This window comes from Lynx canadensis, chromosome D1, assembly GCF_007474595.2.
Source record: "Lynx canadensis isolate LIC74 chromosome D1, mLynCan4.pri.v2, whole genome shotgun sequence".
NCBI lineage: Eukaryota > Metazoa > Chordata > Mammalia > Carnivora > Felidae > Lynx > Lynx canadensis.
In genome coordinates, this window is record NC_044312.2 from 16,886,953 (window position 1) to 16,904,909 (window position 17,957).

Below are 17,957 nucleotides of genomic sequence, written 5' to 3' on the forward strand. Positions count from 1 at the left end.
CACCAACTGGGGCCACAGGGACACACGTTTTCTCCTGCCTGAGAGAATATACAAAGCCTGTCTTACCAACGCCTACTACCGGAGCTTGGAGAGGCCACCATGGTGGCACGAAGAGGATAATCATGGGATGTCTGGGAAAGGTTTATGAATCAACGTCTGGGAACCTCGATCCTAAGCTCACAGTCCTCAAAACTCCTGGCCTCTGTGGTTCTCCTTTTCCTGTCTCCCTGACTTCACACTACACCATCTCCCCACCCTGCTCCCTGCAGTCCTGCCTCCCCCAGGCAGCACCTTCCCAGAGCCAGAGTCTCAGGCAACAAAGGGGAAAGGGGGAGACTTGTTTCTGCTCTCTCTCTCTCTCTCTCTCTCTCTCCCTCTCCCCTTCTCTCTGTGGAGAGATGGCCCCAGGCATTTTGAGTAGGACACTAATCAAATAAGGACAGGTCACAATACACCAGCATCTTCTGCGGAAGCCAGGGAGCTGCTCCGGTGTCCTCAGCAAAAGGACAGGGAATTGGGAGGCAGGGGGATGGGGAGGAGGCAGCATTGATTTAACCTGGTTGTCACATATAGCCCCTGGCCCCTGTGACAAGAGAACACCATGTGAAGGCGCAGATAAGCCCAGCTGGAAAATTGACAGCAACGAAGGTAGCCCTGGTTCCCCCCTCGCTGCCGTGGCCTGTGGATTACGGCTCTGTTAGAGTAGAGAGCGGTGAGAGGCGAGCGAGGCTTCCCCCCGGATACCACCTGTAGATAGAGGGAATGAGCCTTGTTCTCCCTGATGAGCAAATGGCCATGAGGAGATGGGAGCTCTGGGGAGGGGGCGGGGGGTGGCATCCTGTTGAATTCAGATGGAGAAGAGGGGCCGTTTCTTTAGTGGAGACGCAGGTTGGACCCAAGGTGAGCTGCCTGCTGTCTGCACTGAGGAAGGGAAGAGAGGGCCGAGCAGCGCGCAGCCCAGCGCGCAGCCCAGCACGCAGCAGTGGGAGTGGGCCGGCTTCTGTGGGATTGGACGGCTGCCCCGTGCCCACGGAGCTCTTCTGGAAGCAAGAACAGCCTGTTGGAGATCTCAGCCCGGGAGGAGCAGCTCTTCTGGAGGGGGAGGCTGGGCGAGGGTGGAGAGAGTACAAGGATCGGACAGCCGATAATGGGGGTGGATGGTTCTTCCAGGCAACAGTATGGAGCCGCGGGGGCCCAGCTTAGGGAGACAGCTCCCCCTGCATATGGCATTCACACTGACTTCTTGTGCCCAGGAAGCCTCCACCATGACATTTAAACATGCGTGTTCACATGTGAACACACATCTGTGCGTGTGTGTACACCCACGTAACCACGATACATTGGCATGAGGTGGTAGAGGACGGTCCTCCTGAGACCACCAATTCAAGGTCACAGTGCAGCCCTTGGTATATGACTCTACCTTGCTGGGCCTCAGTGTCTTTGTCTATATAACAGGAATGAGCAATCCCTTGCTTGCTCACTTCAAAGAGCTGTCATATGGGGTGCCGGGGTGGCTCAGTAGGTTAAGCATCTGACTCTTGGTTTCAGCTCAGGTCATGATCTTGTGGTTTCGTGAGTTCGAGCCCCGTGTCAGGCTCTGCCCCGGCAGCATGGAACCTGCTTGGGATTCTGTCTCTCCCTCTCTCTCTGCCCCTCCCCTATTGGCACTGCCCCTGTGTCGCTCAAAATAGATAAACTAAAAAAAGAAAAAGAAAAAGAAGAGCTGTCAAGGTAAGATACAGAGGGTGGGCAAACCCTCTGTAGACTATAAAATCCGCTCCAGCCATGAGACCTCGTGAGGGTCATGTTGTTGTCCTACCTGAGCCTCTCTGGACAAGGAGGAGGGGGTGGGGATGGGCACAGTGTCAGCTCCTCACGCCTCCTCCACCAGCACCCAGCCCGTGGGGAGGAGGATGAGTGGGAATCACTCCTTCATTACTCTTGTCAGAGCCAAAGGGGTGGAGGGAGAGGCTCTGGGGCTGAAGCCCAGTTACATAAGTTACATAATCCGTTCGACCAAACCCAACTCTGTGGAGCATACAAGGATAAGTAACTCTCAAGGATCTCTCCCAGGGATTGAGACACGGAAGACAGGGATACAGCCACTAATAGGTGTCTATCATGGAGAAGAAAAAAGATAAAAAGAGTACACAGGAGAAACTATTAGAAGAAACAGTGACTTAACTTTTCCCAGAATTAAAGGGACATATACGCGTTCAGAGAGAAAGGGATAAGAGAGTGCTGAGCAAGATAAGAAAAAAACCTCATTCACAGATACGTGATGGAGACATTTAAGTGCATCTCAGAGAGAAAACCTCCATGTAGATCACCTACCAATAAGGAAAGCCAGAGTGTCGTGATGGGACAACCGAGTGATATCCAGAAACTACTGAAGTTTGTATATAGCGAAATATTTATTTAGCTATAAATAGGGGTGAAGTAACGATAAATAGGGGCATAAAGATGTATGCAGAATGTATTCCAGTGATTAAAAAAAAAAAAAAAGGGAGCACATACAAGATACCAAAAATAAGACCGAGAATGTATTATTCTTCTTATTTGACTATTGCTTGAATAGATGATGAATATATGTCACAGTCTGGAACTATATTCCAGATAATGTCAACATGATAGCAGTCAGGAGAGACAAGAGGTGGGAAGAGACCAAAACCAAAGCAAACCAAAATCACCAAAATGTCTTGCACGTGAGAAAAATAAAAACATACTACCAAATAGCCCTTGGACTAAAGAGAAAATCTCAAGGGAAATTATAAATTACTTAGAATTAAAGGTCAAAAAACAGCTCTGCATGATGGAATGTATGTCCTACAGCTAAAGTAGTCCCACGAGGAAAACTTATAGCTTTAAATACATCTATCAGAAAACAAGAGGGGCTGGGGCGCATGGGTGGCTTGGTTGGTTAAGTGGCCGACTTCGGCTCCGGTCATGATCTTGCAGTTCAGGAGTTCAAGCCCCGCGTTGGGCTCTGTGCTGACAGCTGAGGGCCTGGAGCCTGCTTCGGATTCTGTGTCTCCCTCTTTCTCTCTCTGCCCCACCCCTGTTCACATTCTGTCTCTCTCTCTCTCAAAAATAAACCTTAAAAACAAATTTAGAAAACAAGAAGGGCTGGAAACAAATATAGTAAGTAAATGTAGTAAAATAAAAAAGAAAGTAAATAAAGTAAAATAAAAAAAAAAACAACAACAGTAGAGAAAACCCAAATAAGCAAAAAGAGAATAATAACGATTAGAACAGAAATAAAGAAGAATGCCAAGAACAGCAAAAACAGTATAAATGAGTACTAAAAACAAAAATTTCCCTGAAAAGACAAAATAAACAACTTTGAAAAGACCCATAAAATAAACATCAAGAAAACAAGCGAGCAGATTTTAAAATAAACTACAGAATTAACCCAACTCTGTGGAGCATCAAAGGGTCTCTCCCAGGGGTAGGGAGAAAGACTATGGGGTAGAACTAAAATTTTTAAATATAAAAATAATGTTAGAACAATAAACAGGTATATGCAAGTATATACATTTGAACCTGAATGAAATGTACAGATTTCTGGAAAATATGCTGAAACAGAGACAAGGTAAATAGAAGTCCTGAACAGACTAATAGGATTTGGAGGGAAAGGACTCCTCTTACACTGCTGGTGGGAATGCAAACTGGTGCAGCCACCGTGGAAAACACTAAGGAGTTTGCTCAAAAAGTTAAAAATAAAACCACCCTATCATCCAGTAATTCCATTACGGGGTATATATCTGAAGAAAATGAAAACACTAACTCGAAAAGATATCTGCACCCCCGTGTTGCCGTGGAGGGAAGCTGGGGTGGAAGAGAATGCAGTCTGGACCAGTTGTGGTTAAAATATTGTGGTTAAAATATTCTACTTTTGCAATTTTGCAATGCACAGACACATTTCTAGGACCCTCCCAGGATCCCGGAGAGGACAGTAGACCTGTATCTGACAATAGCAGTGAAAAAATCACAAGGGCTTCAGGCACTAACAACAAAGGCCCAGGATCACAAAGTGGAAAAAAAAAAAAAAAGCATTAAACTTTAGGAAAGCCATTAAAGGAAAGACCTAAATAAAAAGAAATACTATATCCACATTTGGGATGACTTAATTTTGGAAGGATGTCTATTAGCCTCCAAATTAATTTCTACATTCAATTAAATTCAAAGTGAGCAAGAATTTTGGGGGGGATTTAACAAAGTGAGTATAAAATTTCTATTGAAGAATTGAGGTCCACAAATAGCTAATCCAATTAAAAAAGAAGCAACAAAGAAGCAACATTTGTTCTGCTGATAATCAAACTGATTACAATAAAAGCGTAATAATAAAAAGCAGTGTGTTCTTGGCATAGGAACAGACAAATAAGGCAGAGGAACAGAATAAGAGACCAGAAACAGACATAGACACAGAAATAAACTGAATAAAAACAAGTCTAAATGAAAATAAACAAACAAACAAAAAAACACAAAATACAAGGGAACACCTTCTGAGAGAGGTAGCATCACAAATAGAGAATGAATTATTTAGCAAAAGTCATCGAAAAGAAGATGGTTCCCTGTTTTGGAAACGAATTAAATTGGATTGGTACTCAACACTAGATTTTTAAAAATTCCCAAGTGAAGAAAGACCTAAATGTGAAAAGTAAAATTATAAACCCAAATGGAAGAAAAACGTATTAAAAATAACTATGAGCCTCAAAGTGAGCGTTTCTTTGAAAAGATTTAAAAAATAACCAGACGCAAACCATAAGGCACAGAATAAATAGATTTGATCACACCGACATTAGAGACTTTTGTTTTAAAAAAAAAAAAAAAACACCCAGAATAAACAAAGTTAACAGAGGAGTAACAGACTGGGAGTAGATATTTTTGGAAGTCTAAAAACTGACAAAGGTTTAATATGCAGCATATACAAAGAACTGCTAATCTTTCTAAGAGAAAAAAGGGAAGAGGGATACAAACAAGGCCATTCATAGAAATGGCCATTTGAAGAGCTAATGGCTATATAAAGAGTTACTTAATTTCTTGAACACAAATTAAAATAAGAAGGTATGGGGCACCCGGGTGGCTCAGTTGGTTGAACGCTGAGTTCATGATCTCACAGTTCATGAGTTCAAGCCCCGCATCAGGTTCGCTGCTGTCAGTGTGGAGCCTGCTTCCTCTGTCCCCCTCTAGCTGCCCCTCCCCCGCTCTCTTTTTCTCAAAGAAAAAAACCCCACAAAAATTAAAAAAAAAAGAAGGTATCATGTTACCCCCTCAGATTGGCAAAAAATTCGAAAATTGGAAGCCTATCAAATACTAGTGTGGAGGCAGGAAAAAGAAAGCCTTAAGCCTTCAGTCCCTGTTGGTGGAAGGTGTAAACCACGCAGAAAGAAAAACCTGGCTGACCTTGGTACTGAGAGTCTGTGTGCCCTTTCCCTGCCACTCGCACACTCTGGGTTCACGACTCAGAGTCTCTTACACTACCACGGGAGACATGTGCAAGGAGGTGCCAGTTGGTCCTGGTCAGGATCTGAGCCAGCCTGGTGTCCTTCACTGGGGGCTGGGTGAAGAAAACATGGCATTCGAGTGTGATGATGGCATACCATGCAGAAGTCAGAGGTAATGAACTGCATCTCCGTTCAACAACTTGGGATGATCTCACAAGCAACCCAGAGGGAAGAATCCTAAGAGACAGAATGGAATTGATAGCATGAAATCGGTTACGTACATTTCCAAGCACAGACCACAGTGTGTTTTTTTTTTTAATTTTATTTTTAAATTTTTTTTTAACGTTTATTTATTTTTGAGACAAAGAGAGACAGAGCATGAACAGGGGAGGGGCAGAGAGAGAGGGAGACACAGAATCTGAAACAGGCTCCAGGCTCTGAGCTGTCAGCACAGAGCCCGACGCGGGGCTCGAACTCACGGACCGTGAGATCGTGACCTGAGCCGAAGTCGGACGCTTACCCGACCGAGCCACCCAGGCGCCCCACAACAGTGTTTTTTTTTTTTTTTTCACAACAGTGTTTTTTTTTTTTTTTAATTTTTTTTTTTCAACGTTTATTTATTTTTGGGACAGAGAGAGACAGAGCATGAACGGGGGAGGGGGCAGAGAGAGAGGGAGACACAGAATCGGAAACAGGCTCCAGGCTCTGAGCCATCAGCCCAGAGCCTGACGCGGGGCTCGAACTCACAGACCGCGAGATCGTGACCTGGCTGAAGTCGGACGCTTAACCGACTGCGCCACCCAGGCGCCCCTCACAACAGTGTTTTTAAAGGGTGCCCGTGTGTCTAAAACGAAACTCCCAACGTTAGAATGGAAGGGTGTTTTAAGTCCTCAGGCGTGACACAGGGACACCTTTTGATGCTTTTGATGCACCTGCACCGAAAGGTAGTAGGTCTGTAACTTGTTACCCAAAAATGTTTGCCGTGGAGACTTGCCACTTACCCCGCCTCTGGGCTGAGGTTTGGGGATGGGGTGAACAATCTGCTTTGCAGATAACCTGTCAGTAAGAGGAAGCTAAAGGTTTGATGACTGCTTTAGAGGCCACATCAAGTGTCTTTGTGTCAAAATGCATTCATCAAAACAAAACAAAAACAAAAACAAAAAAAAACCCAAAGTGCATTCATCAGGGCGTCACTAACCCTCCCAGAAATAAGTTAAAAAACCCCTGTGTTCCAGTAAGTTCTCTGGCCTGTGGAGGGGCTAATCTTATCTTCTCCTGTGAGAGGCATTTGTCCTGTGAATCTCAGTGCTGCTGAAACAGGTCATTTTATTTTATTTATTTATTTTTTTTTCAACGTTTATTTATTTTTGGGACAGAGAGAGACAGAGCATGAACGGGGGAGGGGCAGAGAGAGAGGGAGACACAGCATCGGAAACAGGCTCCAGGCTCCGAGCCATCAGCCCGGAGCCTGATGCGGGGCTCGAACTCACGGACCGCGAGATCGTGACCTGGCTGAAGTCGGACGCTTAACCGACTGCGCCACCCAGGCGCCCTGAAACAGGTCATTTTAAAATGGGAACATTGGTCTCTTCTGGGGGACCACATCTCGAGCCAGGGTTCATGCTCCGGGGTCCCAGGTCTCATTAGACTCCCTCGGGGCCTCACTTGATGATACTGCTACCTCTCTGTTTGCATTTAAAAGAAAAAGAAAAAAAAAAGAAGTGAAATAAATGAGATGGGGGAAGAAAAGTGAAAGGATTACTTAATAAAATAATAGGGATCAAAACAGTAAAAACAGACAGCTCTGGTAAAAAAGACAAAAAGCCCCACTGGATGGGACCATAAAGGGCCAAGTGAGGTCTTTTGTCTAAATTAAAAATAACTAAGCCATAAAGTAGGGAGACCGAGGTTCAATATGTGGAATTTCCAGAGGCTGCAGTACACGGCCGGGCACAGGGAGCTCCCCTGCTTTCTCCCTTAGGCTCTGGATCCTGGGCCAGATACTGAGATGCCCCAGCTGATGGGGCAGAGCTGACGGAGGGTTTCTCCCCGCTTCCTGCCCCCCCCCCCCCCGAGGTCTGCAGCTCTAGGTTGGGAGCACAATTCTGGCCTCAAACTCACCTTTCCTGGCCTCTGCTCATGTGTCCACCTGGCCTTTGCCCAAGTGGTCCTCTCCCCCTCCTTCCTTCTGCCCTCCTCACTACACCTACCTGCCCAGTAGGGAGGGGAGGAGTCACCACCTGTGGGCTCGTGTTCCACTTCTGTCCCCTGTGGGCCACGGGACTGGGCAAATTGTGTCTCAACTTCCTTAGCTCTCAAATGGGGAGAATCATAACATTGGCCCTGTCTGCCACCCAGGCATCCTTTGGAACCCTAGGGAACCACAGAAAGCTGAGGGACTTTTGCTGATGGAGGGCCAGCTCAGGACTCCCTCCCCCATGAAGCTTTAAGTGAATACTCCACCCAGACTGAGAGAGTTGCTCTGGGAATCCTCACACCGACTGCTGTTAGCACCCGAGATATCCCCTCCATGCCTGGAAAAGCGTGGAGGTTATTAGTCGGTGCTTAATAGATATTGATTAATTGATCAAAAGGGCTTGCAGTCTCATTGTTTTCCCGCCTCTCCAACCAGACTGTGAGTTCTCTGAAAGAGAAATTTCTTCTTTCTCCTTCCCTCCCTTCCGTTTGTCCCATCAACCATCAAATACTTGTGTACCTACCCTGTGCCAGGCCTCAGACACAGTCCCGCCCTCAGAAAGCCTGCATTCTGGGTGGCAGAGGAGGGAGGAGGCAGTTAAAGGCCAAGGAAACAAGCAAATAGCAACAGTAACTGCAGATTCTGTGCAGTGGTCACAAGACAAGACAGCCAGGGGGCCACTGGGGAGGAGTCTGCTTTAGGTCCAGCGGCCAGGGCAGGTCTCTCTGGGGAAGGGGCATTAAGATGGGTGGAAAGATGAGGAGGGGCTGGCTGGTGGCCACTGGCCGCCAATGTGTCCGAGGGGGAGAGGTGGCCCATATGACTGGAGCGGGAGGAAGCAGAGGTGGGGAGGTGGAACCTGAGAGGGAATCAGGAGCAGGTCCCAGTGGCCCAAGAAAGGGATACGGATTTTCTTTTTCAGGGCAACAGGAAGCTACAGAGGGCCTTTTTTTTTTTTTTTTTTTTTCCTTTAAGTTTATTTATTTTGAGAGAGACCTAGAGAGTGGGGGTGGGGGAGGGGCAAAGAGAGAGGGAGAGAGAGAGAGAGAGAATCCCCAAGCAGGCTCTGTGCTGTCAGCAGGGAGCCCGATGCAGGGCTCGAACTCACAAACCACGGATCACGACCTGAGCCGTTTGGACGCTCAACCGACTGAGCCAACCGGGTGCCCCTACAGAGGGACTTTAATCAGGAGAACTGTTAAACGTTTTTGAGGCAACTGGGAAATTTGAACATAGATTGCGTATTAGATAATATTAGGGAACCATTGCTAACTTTGTTAGGCGTGTTAATGGTATGGTAATTAGGAGAAAGGAAAAGAACTCCTTATCTGTTAGAAATATAGATTGAAGTCTTTGCAGGTGAAATGGAATGATGTCTGAGATTTGCTTTAAAATACTGCAGGAAAAAAAATTAGTGTCTGGGAGAATAGATGAAACGAGATTAGCAAAATGTTGATAAGGCTTGAAGCTGGGTGATGGTACATGGGGGTTCATTATACCAGCTTCTGAAATTTTGCATAATAAAAAGTTAAAAAAATTTTTTTTTTTTATGGGAGGAATTGGAAGGAAACCATCTGTGGACACTCTGCTCATCGCTTCAGGCATAGGCCCATCCTGCCCCAAGCAGAGGTATTTGACCATGAGCTGTGGACTCAGACAAACCCGGTATAGTTCCCAAGTTGGCCGGTTGCTTTCTGTTCCCTTGGGTAGAGCCGCTCAGTTTCTTATCTGTAAAATGTGGGATTGTTACAAGCATTAAATAAAATAGTGCACGTAAAGCCCAAGCGTAGTGCCAGGCAATGGTTACTGCGCAATTCCTGGCAGCCGTTGTAGACGTGATGCAGACTGGTCCGAGGCACGGCGTGACTGGATTCGAGAAACTTCTCTTGGCGATTAGTCTGCAGTCTCTAGGAAGCTGAGGCCAAATACACGCGTTGGAGTATACAAGCCGTCAGGCATGCGCACACACCCCTGGCTTGCATTCAGGCACCTGCACGCACGCACAGACACCCTCCGTGGGGAGGCCATGGCACAGCCTGAGGGGGGCTTGGGGTGTGACCTCTAGGAGAGGCTGGGCGGTCCTCCCCGCAGGACCAAGGGCGAGGTGAAGAGGGTTACGCTCAGATGAGACGGGCTGTGTGGCCCATGGAGAAACGTGGCACCTGGTGGTCCAGGTAGGAGGGCACAGCTGGAGGTAAAGGTAGTGCCGTGGGGTACGCAAGGGGCTGCGGAGACCCCATAAGTGAGAAGGGGGGACAGGCTGGGGCCGTGGGACCCTGCGGGAGAGCCAAGAGGAAGTGCCTGACTAGAAAGTCTTCAAATACAGGAAGAACAAGGAAAGCAACTACCAAACCTACCCGCAGCGTGAAAACAGTTGTTTCCCAGGGGCCTGGTGATGGACTCCGAGATGCTAACCTTGAGCCGCCCGAGAGCTGGGTGACCTCACAGGCCCGTCGCTGCTCCTCCATCCCCCCACACGACACCCGGCGCTCTGTCCATGGTGGGGCCAGAGAAATGCAGGCTGGCCGGGCCTCCGGAGACCCTTCCTCCCTGTCCTGGTTTTTGACCTGAGAGCCATGCAGCTTCCAGAGCCAAGAAGGAAACGCTTGGGATTGGAGAGACAGCCCCGATCGCATGTGTGGGAGGGTTAGCCCCCATCTGCCCAGGTATCACAAAGAATCCCAGGATCCTATGCGAGAGAGAGACAAGGGAAGCACGGGGCGGGGGGGGGGGGGGGGGGGTGGCTGTGCTCCTAGGATAGGGAGGGAGGGAGAGAGAGAGAGGGCTGGGGGCAGAAGAGGCTTCTGGAGCTCAGGTCTCGGGGGAGGGGCGGGTATGCCAAGAGAAGTCTGGGGAAGAGAAAGGCAAGGAGGCGGGGCAGAGAGGGCAGCGCCCCCTGCCTACGCCCTTCCTCTTCCCACTGCAGGTACTGGGGCCACGGGCTTTTGATGCGATTCTGTCATCATTGCTGGGAAGACACTTTTAATCAAACCCCGAGTTGAGTGGCAGGAGGGAGAGAGGAGACCCATTCTGCCTCCACTTACTCTATTCCAGAGAACAATTCGGGGAGTTGCTGATCCTGCCCCCGTCACATTAACAGTAATAAAACACCCTGGCGACTCCCACTCTTCAGATGTCAACATCGATTAACTCCAGAACCTGGCGCCCACTTCCGGGCGGCCTGCATCCGAGTGCGGGGGCCCTGTCCTTTGACTGTCACTGCCTCCTGCCCTCAGTTTGGCCTTGAAGCCCTTGGGGTCAGTGCTAGGCGTGGGGGCTCAGAGCCCCCAAAGTCTCGTGGACACCTGTGTTGGAAAAGGAGGCTTCTCTTGCTTGTCCCCATCCAAAGGAACGTGTCCCCCTTGCCCATCCTAAGGAGGATCAGTTTCCGTGGTAGCCCAGTCTCCTCCCTCCCACTGTGGAAAGGGGTCCCCCTGGTGGTATGGTGGGGGGCGCCTTGCTGGAGCCTCAGGCTTCCCTAGGCCAACCGGGGCTGGGGGCTGGGGTTCCTTTCGACCCAGACCAGACACCTAGATACCAGAAGGTCAAGTGGTCTGTTCAGGAGCTTGGGATCAGGGCCCGCAGTCAGATGAGTTTTGTTCTGCCTGGTGCCCTCCCAGACCCGCCTCACCCCGCGGCACATGCCGAGAGCCTCCGGGCTGAGGAACGGCTTCTGGGCAGCCCAGCAGGTTCCAGAGGCTGAGCCTCCTTGTGTGATCACTGCCTGTGATCACATGGAGAATCACTGCCTGTCACTTTGGATTTTCCTTCTGGGGGACATCTCTCCGCACAGGGGTGACTGTGGACATCCCAAGGTGGTAGTGATCATACGGGTGTCTGGGAGCAGAGCCCCCAGAACAACCACAGCTTTCCCGCGAAGCTTCTTTCTTACCGGAAAAACTTCAGACACATTGGTTTTCCGCTCTACAGCACATGCCTTTTTGTTTCAAATTACTTACGAGTTAAATCGGTTGACTTTCTCCTGAGAACTTTGGAGTGAATTCACACTCCAGGAAGTGGGCCATGGGCTCCCCAGAGCTTTGAGGGACTTATGGGCCCGAGTCGGAGCGGCGAGGCTTTGAATCATCTGTGCTCCTGTCTCACCATCTGGCTGGGCTTACAAGTAGGATCACTTTTTATTTGGGGTGGGGGGTCTTTATTAAGGGGCTCGAGTAGTTTCCTATGACTGGGAACAAATGACCACACATTGGGTTGCCTTAAAACAACAGAAACAAAGTCTGTCACAGTAAGGAGACCGGAGGTCTGAAAGCAAAGTGTTGGCTGAGCCAATGTCCCTCTGAAGCCTCTCGGGTAGGATCCTTGCTTGCCTCTTCCAGCTTCTGGTGGCTCCAGGTGTTCCTTGGCTCGTGGCCACATCCCTCTAGTAATCTCTGCCTCTGTCTCTACATCACCTTCTCCATAGTCCAGAAGAGGAGCGACCCAGGCTGGTCGTGATGGAGCGTTTAGAGAAAAGCAGCCCCTACCCCTTGGGCCGTTGACCGTTAACCAGGTGAGAAGAAGGTGGTTCTAGGTCTTGGAGTAGGAGGCCCCTTCCCGGAGACCAGCTTGTGGCCGGTAGGTGAACAGAGCGAGGGGTGCTGACAGCATCAGTTCCTTGGGCTCAGGCCTCGTGGATTTGCAGGCCTGTGCCTCTCTGAGCACCACTGTGAGGAACGCTCTTTTCTGAGAGTGCTCCCCACCGGGGTGGTGGCATCGGCCGGGGCCTCTGTCGCTCTCCTTCTGTCTCTGCACTTTGGTCTGAGCTTCGGGGGCGGCGTGGCTCACAAGGAAGGTGTTCCCCGGTCCATGAGCATGGTGGGGGGTGGGCAGCCACCCCTGTGTACCGTCCGCCGCGGGCACCCGTGGCCGCGGCAGGAGGAGCTCCAGACTGTCTCTCTGGCATCCCGGCGAGGGGCACGGAGGCAGCCTCCAGCTTTTCTTTAAGACCCTGGAAAGTGCCGTGCCAGCGGAGAAGGGACTGGCTGGGGAGAGGCTTGAGTGTTTGCTCTGCGAGGAGGGACCCGAGCCCATGACTGGGGAGGGGCCACTCTGCCTACGTTATCATCCTCTACGTTGGAATCACTGTTGTCCTATGAAAAATCCCCACTTCTAAGGCAGCACGCTTATGCCAGCAACACCACCGTGGCTCAGAGCATCTCTTAAGCTCCCTTGGGGCACTGCCATCAGAGTGTGTTTGCATCAACCAGACGCCTTGCTTTCCAGTCACTCCTCATCGTTGACCTAAACAGCAGCCCACAGCCTGATGGCTCCCTGCGTGCCAGGCTTGGCTCTGAAATGCCTCCCATTAAAAAAAAAAAAAAAATCACATCTGGTGCATTCAGTGGCCTTCAGCCAAAGCCTTTGAGAATCCACAAAGGCAGCAGGGCATTCATTATTTGAGGTTGGATGTGGGTTTTGGAAATGATGGTGAGGCTCTCTGAGCTGAGGCATAAGAGCTCCAGAGGGGCTGGCGTCTCCCGCTCTCAGCCCGCCGTCCTGCTACTGTCGCACCTCTGGTGGCCATAGCAGATGCGGCCACACAGTGCCTGGCCTCGCTCGCTGTCTGCTTCAGTTGCCTCTGCCGGCAGAGCTGTCGCACCCCTTCCGTGTCCTGATGTATTTTGCATGGTTCACAGGGGCTCCCCGGCAGCACTGAGCCCCGGTTGCCCCCACCAGTAACCAGCTCAGTGACCTCTGAGTTGGTCTTTCTCTTTCCTTGTTTCTCTCTTCCCACCGTGGCTTTCCCAGGGGTCTCTCCCCCAAAGAAGCAACCTGCATGGAAGACTACACGTGGGGGACCCAGACTGACAGCTGCCCTGCGGGATTTCTTTAGAGGTTCATGAATGAACTATTTCCACGGAGCCTGGCAATTGATAGCATCTAGGGAGCTGTGTGTCAGCCATTGTCTCATGGGCCATTTTTTCCCCCCCTCTCCATTCTTCTTTTTAAAAACATGGTTTCTTGGGGCGCCTGGGTGGCGCAGTCGGTTAAGCGTCCGACTTCAGCCAGGTCACGATCTCGCGGTCCGTGAGTTCGAGCCCCGCGTCAGGCTCTGGGCTGATGGCTCAGAGCCTGGAGCCTGTTTCCGATTCTGTGTCTCCCTCTCTCTCTGCCCCTCCCCCGTTCATGCTCTGTCTCTCTCTGTCCCAAAAATAAATAAACGTTGAAAAAAAAAAAATTAAAAAAAAAAAATAAAAACATGGTTTCTTGAGATCTAACTCACCCATTTCAGGTGCGCAATCCAGTGGTTTGTAGTGTATTCACAGAGTTGTGCAAACAGCACCGCGATGAATTTTAGGATGAGTCCATCATTCTAAAAGGAAACATGGTACCCGTTAGCAGTCACTACCCATTTCCCCCTCAAACCTGCCCCCCACCCCAGGTAACCACTAATCTGCTTCCTGTCTCTAGAGATTTGCGTATTCTAAATGGTTCATTTAAATAGAATCATACAATATGTGGCTTTTTGTGTTTGATTTCTTTTCTTTAGCATAATCTTTTTAAAGTTCATCCATGTTGTAGTGTGGATCAATAATTCCTTTTTTTTTTTTTTTAATCTTCATCATCTATTTTACCCATTTCCCCCACCCACTTCCCCTCTGTTAACCATCGGTTTGTTCCCTATAGTTAAGAGTCTGTTTCTTGGTTCGCCTCTCTTTTTTCCCTTTGCTCATTTGTTTTGTTTCTTAAATTCCACATATGAGTAAAATCATATGGTATTTGTCTTTCTCTGACCAACTTGTTTCACTTAGTGTTATATTCTCTAGCGCCATCCATGTTACAGCAAATGGTAAGATTTTATTCTCTTTCATGGATGAATAGTATTCCATTGTTTATTTTTACCACTTCTTATCTATTCATCAATCGATGGACAGTTGGGCTGTTTCCATATCTTGGCTATTGTGAATAGTGCTGCTATAAATATAGGGGTGTGTGTATCCCTTTGAATGAGTGTTTTTGTATTTTTTGGGTAAATACCCAGTAGTGTGATTAGTAGATTGTAGTGTAGTTCTATTTCTTTTTAATTTTTAATTTAATTTTTATTTTATTTTTTAGAGTTTATTTATTTATTTTGGGAGAAAGAGAGGGTGAGCAGGGGAAGGGCAGAGAGAGAGGGAGACAGAGAATCCCAAGCAGGCTCTGGGCTGTCTGCTCAGAGCCTGGTGCAGGGCTCGATCTCACGAATCGTGAGATCATGACCCGAGCTGAAATCCAGAGCCTGACGCTTAACCGGAGCCACCCAGGCGTCCCAGTGTACTCTATTTTTAAGGTTTTGAGGGACCTCCACACTGTTTTCCACTGTGGCTGCTCTAGTTTGTATTCCCACCAACAGTGTAAGATGGTTCCTTTTTCTCCATGTCCTCGTCAACAGTCGTTTCTTCAACTGTTGACTTTAGCCATTCTGACAGGTGTGAGGCGATACCTCATTGTGGCTTTGATTTGCATTTCCCTGATGATGAGTGATGATGAACACCCTTTCGTGTGTCTGTTGGCCATCTGTATGGCTTCTTCGGAGAAATGTCTGTTCATGTCTTCTGCCCGTTTTTAATTGCATTATTTGCTTTTGGGTGTTGAGTTGTAGAAGTTCTTTATCTATTTTGGATACTAACCCTTTATCAGATATGTCATTTGCAAGTATCTTCTCCTGTAGGTTGCCTTTTAATTTTGTTGATTTGTTTTTGTCTGCTGGGCAGAAGCTTTTTATTTTAAAGTAGCTACAATAATTTATTTTTGCTTTTATTTCCCTTGTCTCAGGAGACATACCTAGAAAGATGTTGCTATGGCCGACGTCGAATAAATTACTGTCTGTGTTCTCTTCTAAGACTTTCATGGTTTCAGGTCTCACGTTTAGGTCTTTCATCCATTTTGAATTTATTTTCGTGTATGGTGTAAGAAAGCGGTCCACTTTCATTCTTCTGCATGTTGCTGTCCAGTTTTCCCAACACCATATGTTGAAGAGACTTTCTTTTTCCCATTGGATATTCTTTCCTGCTTTGTTGAAGATTAATTGACCCCATATAGTTGTGGGTTTATTTCTGGGATTTCTATTCTGTTCTATTGATCTAGGTCTCTGTTTTGTGCCAGTACCATACTGTTTTGATTATTACAGCTTTGTAATATAACTTGAAGTCTGGAGTTGTAATACCTCCAGTTTTGCTTTTCTTTTTCAAATATGCTTTGGCTATTCAGGGTGTTTTGTGGTTCCATATACATTTTGGACTGCTTATCTAGTTCTGTGAAAAATGCTGTTGTGGAGCACCTGGGTGGCTCAGTTGGTTGAGCGTCTGACTTCAGCTTAGGTCATCTCATGTTGGAGGGGAGCTGACGAGTTCGAGCCCCTCATTGGGCTCTGTGCTGATAGCTTAGAGCCTGGAGCCTGCTTTGGATTCTGTGTCTCCCTCTCTCTCTGCCTCTCCCCTGCTAGCACATGCTCTCTCTCAAAAATGAATAAACATTGAAAATAATAATAATAAAAAAACAAAAAATATTTATTTATTTTGAAAAAGAGAGAGAGAGAGAGAGAGAGAGAGAGAGAGAGAGAGAGAGAGAGAGACAGCGTGAGCAGGGAGGGACAGACAGAGAGGGAGGGAGATCATCCCAAGCAGTTTCTGCATCGTTCAGCACAGAGCCTGATGTGGGACTCAATCCCAAAAACCGTGAGCTCATGATTTGAACTGAAATCAGGAGTCAGATGGACTGAGCCACCCAGGTGCCCCATTTTGAATTTATTTTTGTGTATGGTGTAAGAAAGCGGTCTAGTTTCATTCTTCTGCATGTTGCTGTCCAGTTCTCCCAGCACGATTTGCTAAAGAGACTTTTTTCTACTGGAGATTAGTTGAAGATTAGTTGGCCATATATTTGTGGGTCCATTTCTGGGTTCTCTATTCTGTTCCATTGATCTATGTGTCTGTTTTTGTGCCAATACCATGCTGAGCTCTCTCTTCTTTCAATTTTTAATTTTATTGTGAGATTCAGCACTGCATTCCCATATTATTTCGCAATTTAAAAGGTACGGAAGAATTCCTATTCTCTCTTCAGAGGCAACCAGTATTTCCCAGTTAAACGTATTTTGGGGGGATGTTTCTAGCATATGTGAACAGTTATGGATATGTGTTCTTCCTTTTTTTACACAAATAGTGACAGATAATACACACTGTTCAGCACCACCTTTATTTATTTAACATTAAATCTTATAGATTATTCCATATCACTACCAAAATAACTTAAAACATTTCTTTAAATGTTTATTTCTTTTTCAGAGAGAGAGAGAGAGATAGAGAGAGAGAGAAACAGAGTGTGAGCAGGGGAGGGGCAGAGAGAGAGGGAGACACAGAATATGAAGCAGCCTCCAGGCTCTGAGACCCCAACGCAGGGCTTAAACTCACGAACCGTGAGATCATGACCAGAGTCGAAGTCAGACGCTCAACCGACTGAGCCACCCAGGCGTCCCAAAGGAACTTTCGATTCTTTTTATAGATGTGTAGTATTCCCTTGGATGGCAGAAAATAAATTATTTAATTTACTATTAAATAAGTTATGTTAAATTGTATTAAATTATATTATATTAAATACACACATTAATTTAATTAAACTTAAACTAAATAAAAAATAAAATAAGTAGTAAAAATTTGTTTAATTTAAATAATTTATTTTATCAGTTTCCTATTGAAAGGCATTAGGTTCTCCCCCAATCATTTGTTATCACAAACAGTGCAATGAAAAGCCCTGAAACAAATACCGTTTCCCTTATGTTGAGCTCATCCATAGGATGCATATCTAAAAGTAGCAGAACCTTATCGGAAGGTACGTGAACTTTAAATCCTTCCCCATAAGGCCAAACTGGCTTCCCCAGAGGTGGTGACAACTCGCTGTCCACCAGCCGTGTAGGAGTGGGCTGCTTTGTCCACACGTTCACCAGTCGGATGGGTAAAAAATGGTATCTCTGTGTATTTTAATCTGCAAGTTTCTTATCTTTCTGTAAAATGTTCATATCTTTTGCCCGTTCCCTCCTGGATGTGGTCATTTTGCTTGATGATTTGCGGGTGCTTTTTATTTACCAGAGAAATGAGCTCTTTGTCTGCAGTACGAATGCCTCAATCTGTTTCCCACAGGCGAAGCCTGCTGCTTTTGTGTATTCCCATTCATAAATATGCAGGTGTTCCCCCTGAGAAGGTATTCTGTTGCCCACCCCATCGACCAGAGGTAGCCGGGTGGCTTGGTTTAGCCAATAACGTGTGGACAGAAGCGTGTTTGTCATTCCAGGCTCAAGTTTGAATTGCCGGCGCTTTGCACATTCTCTTTCCTGCTGTCAT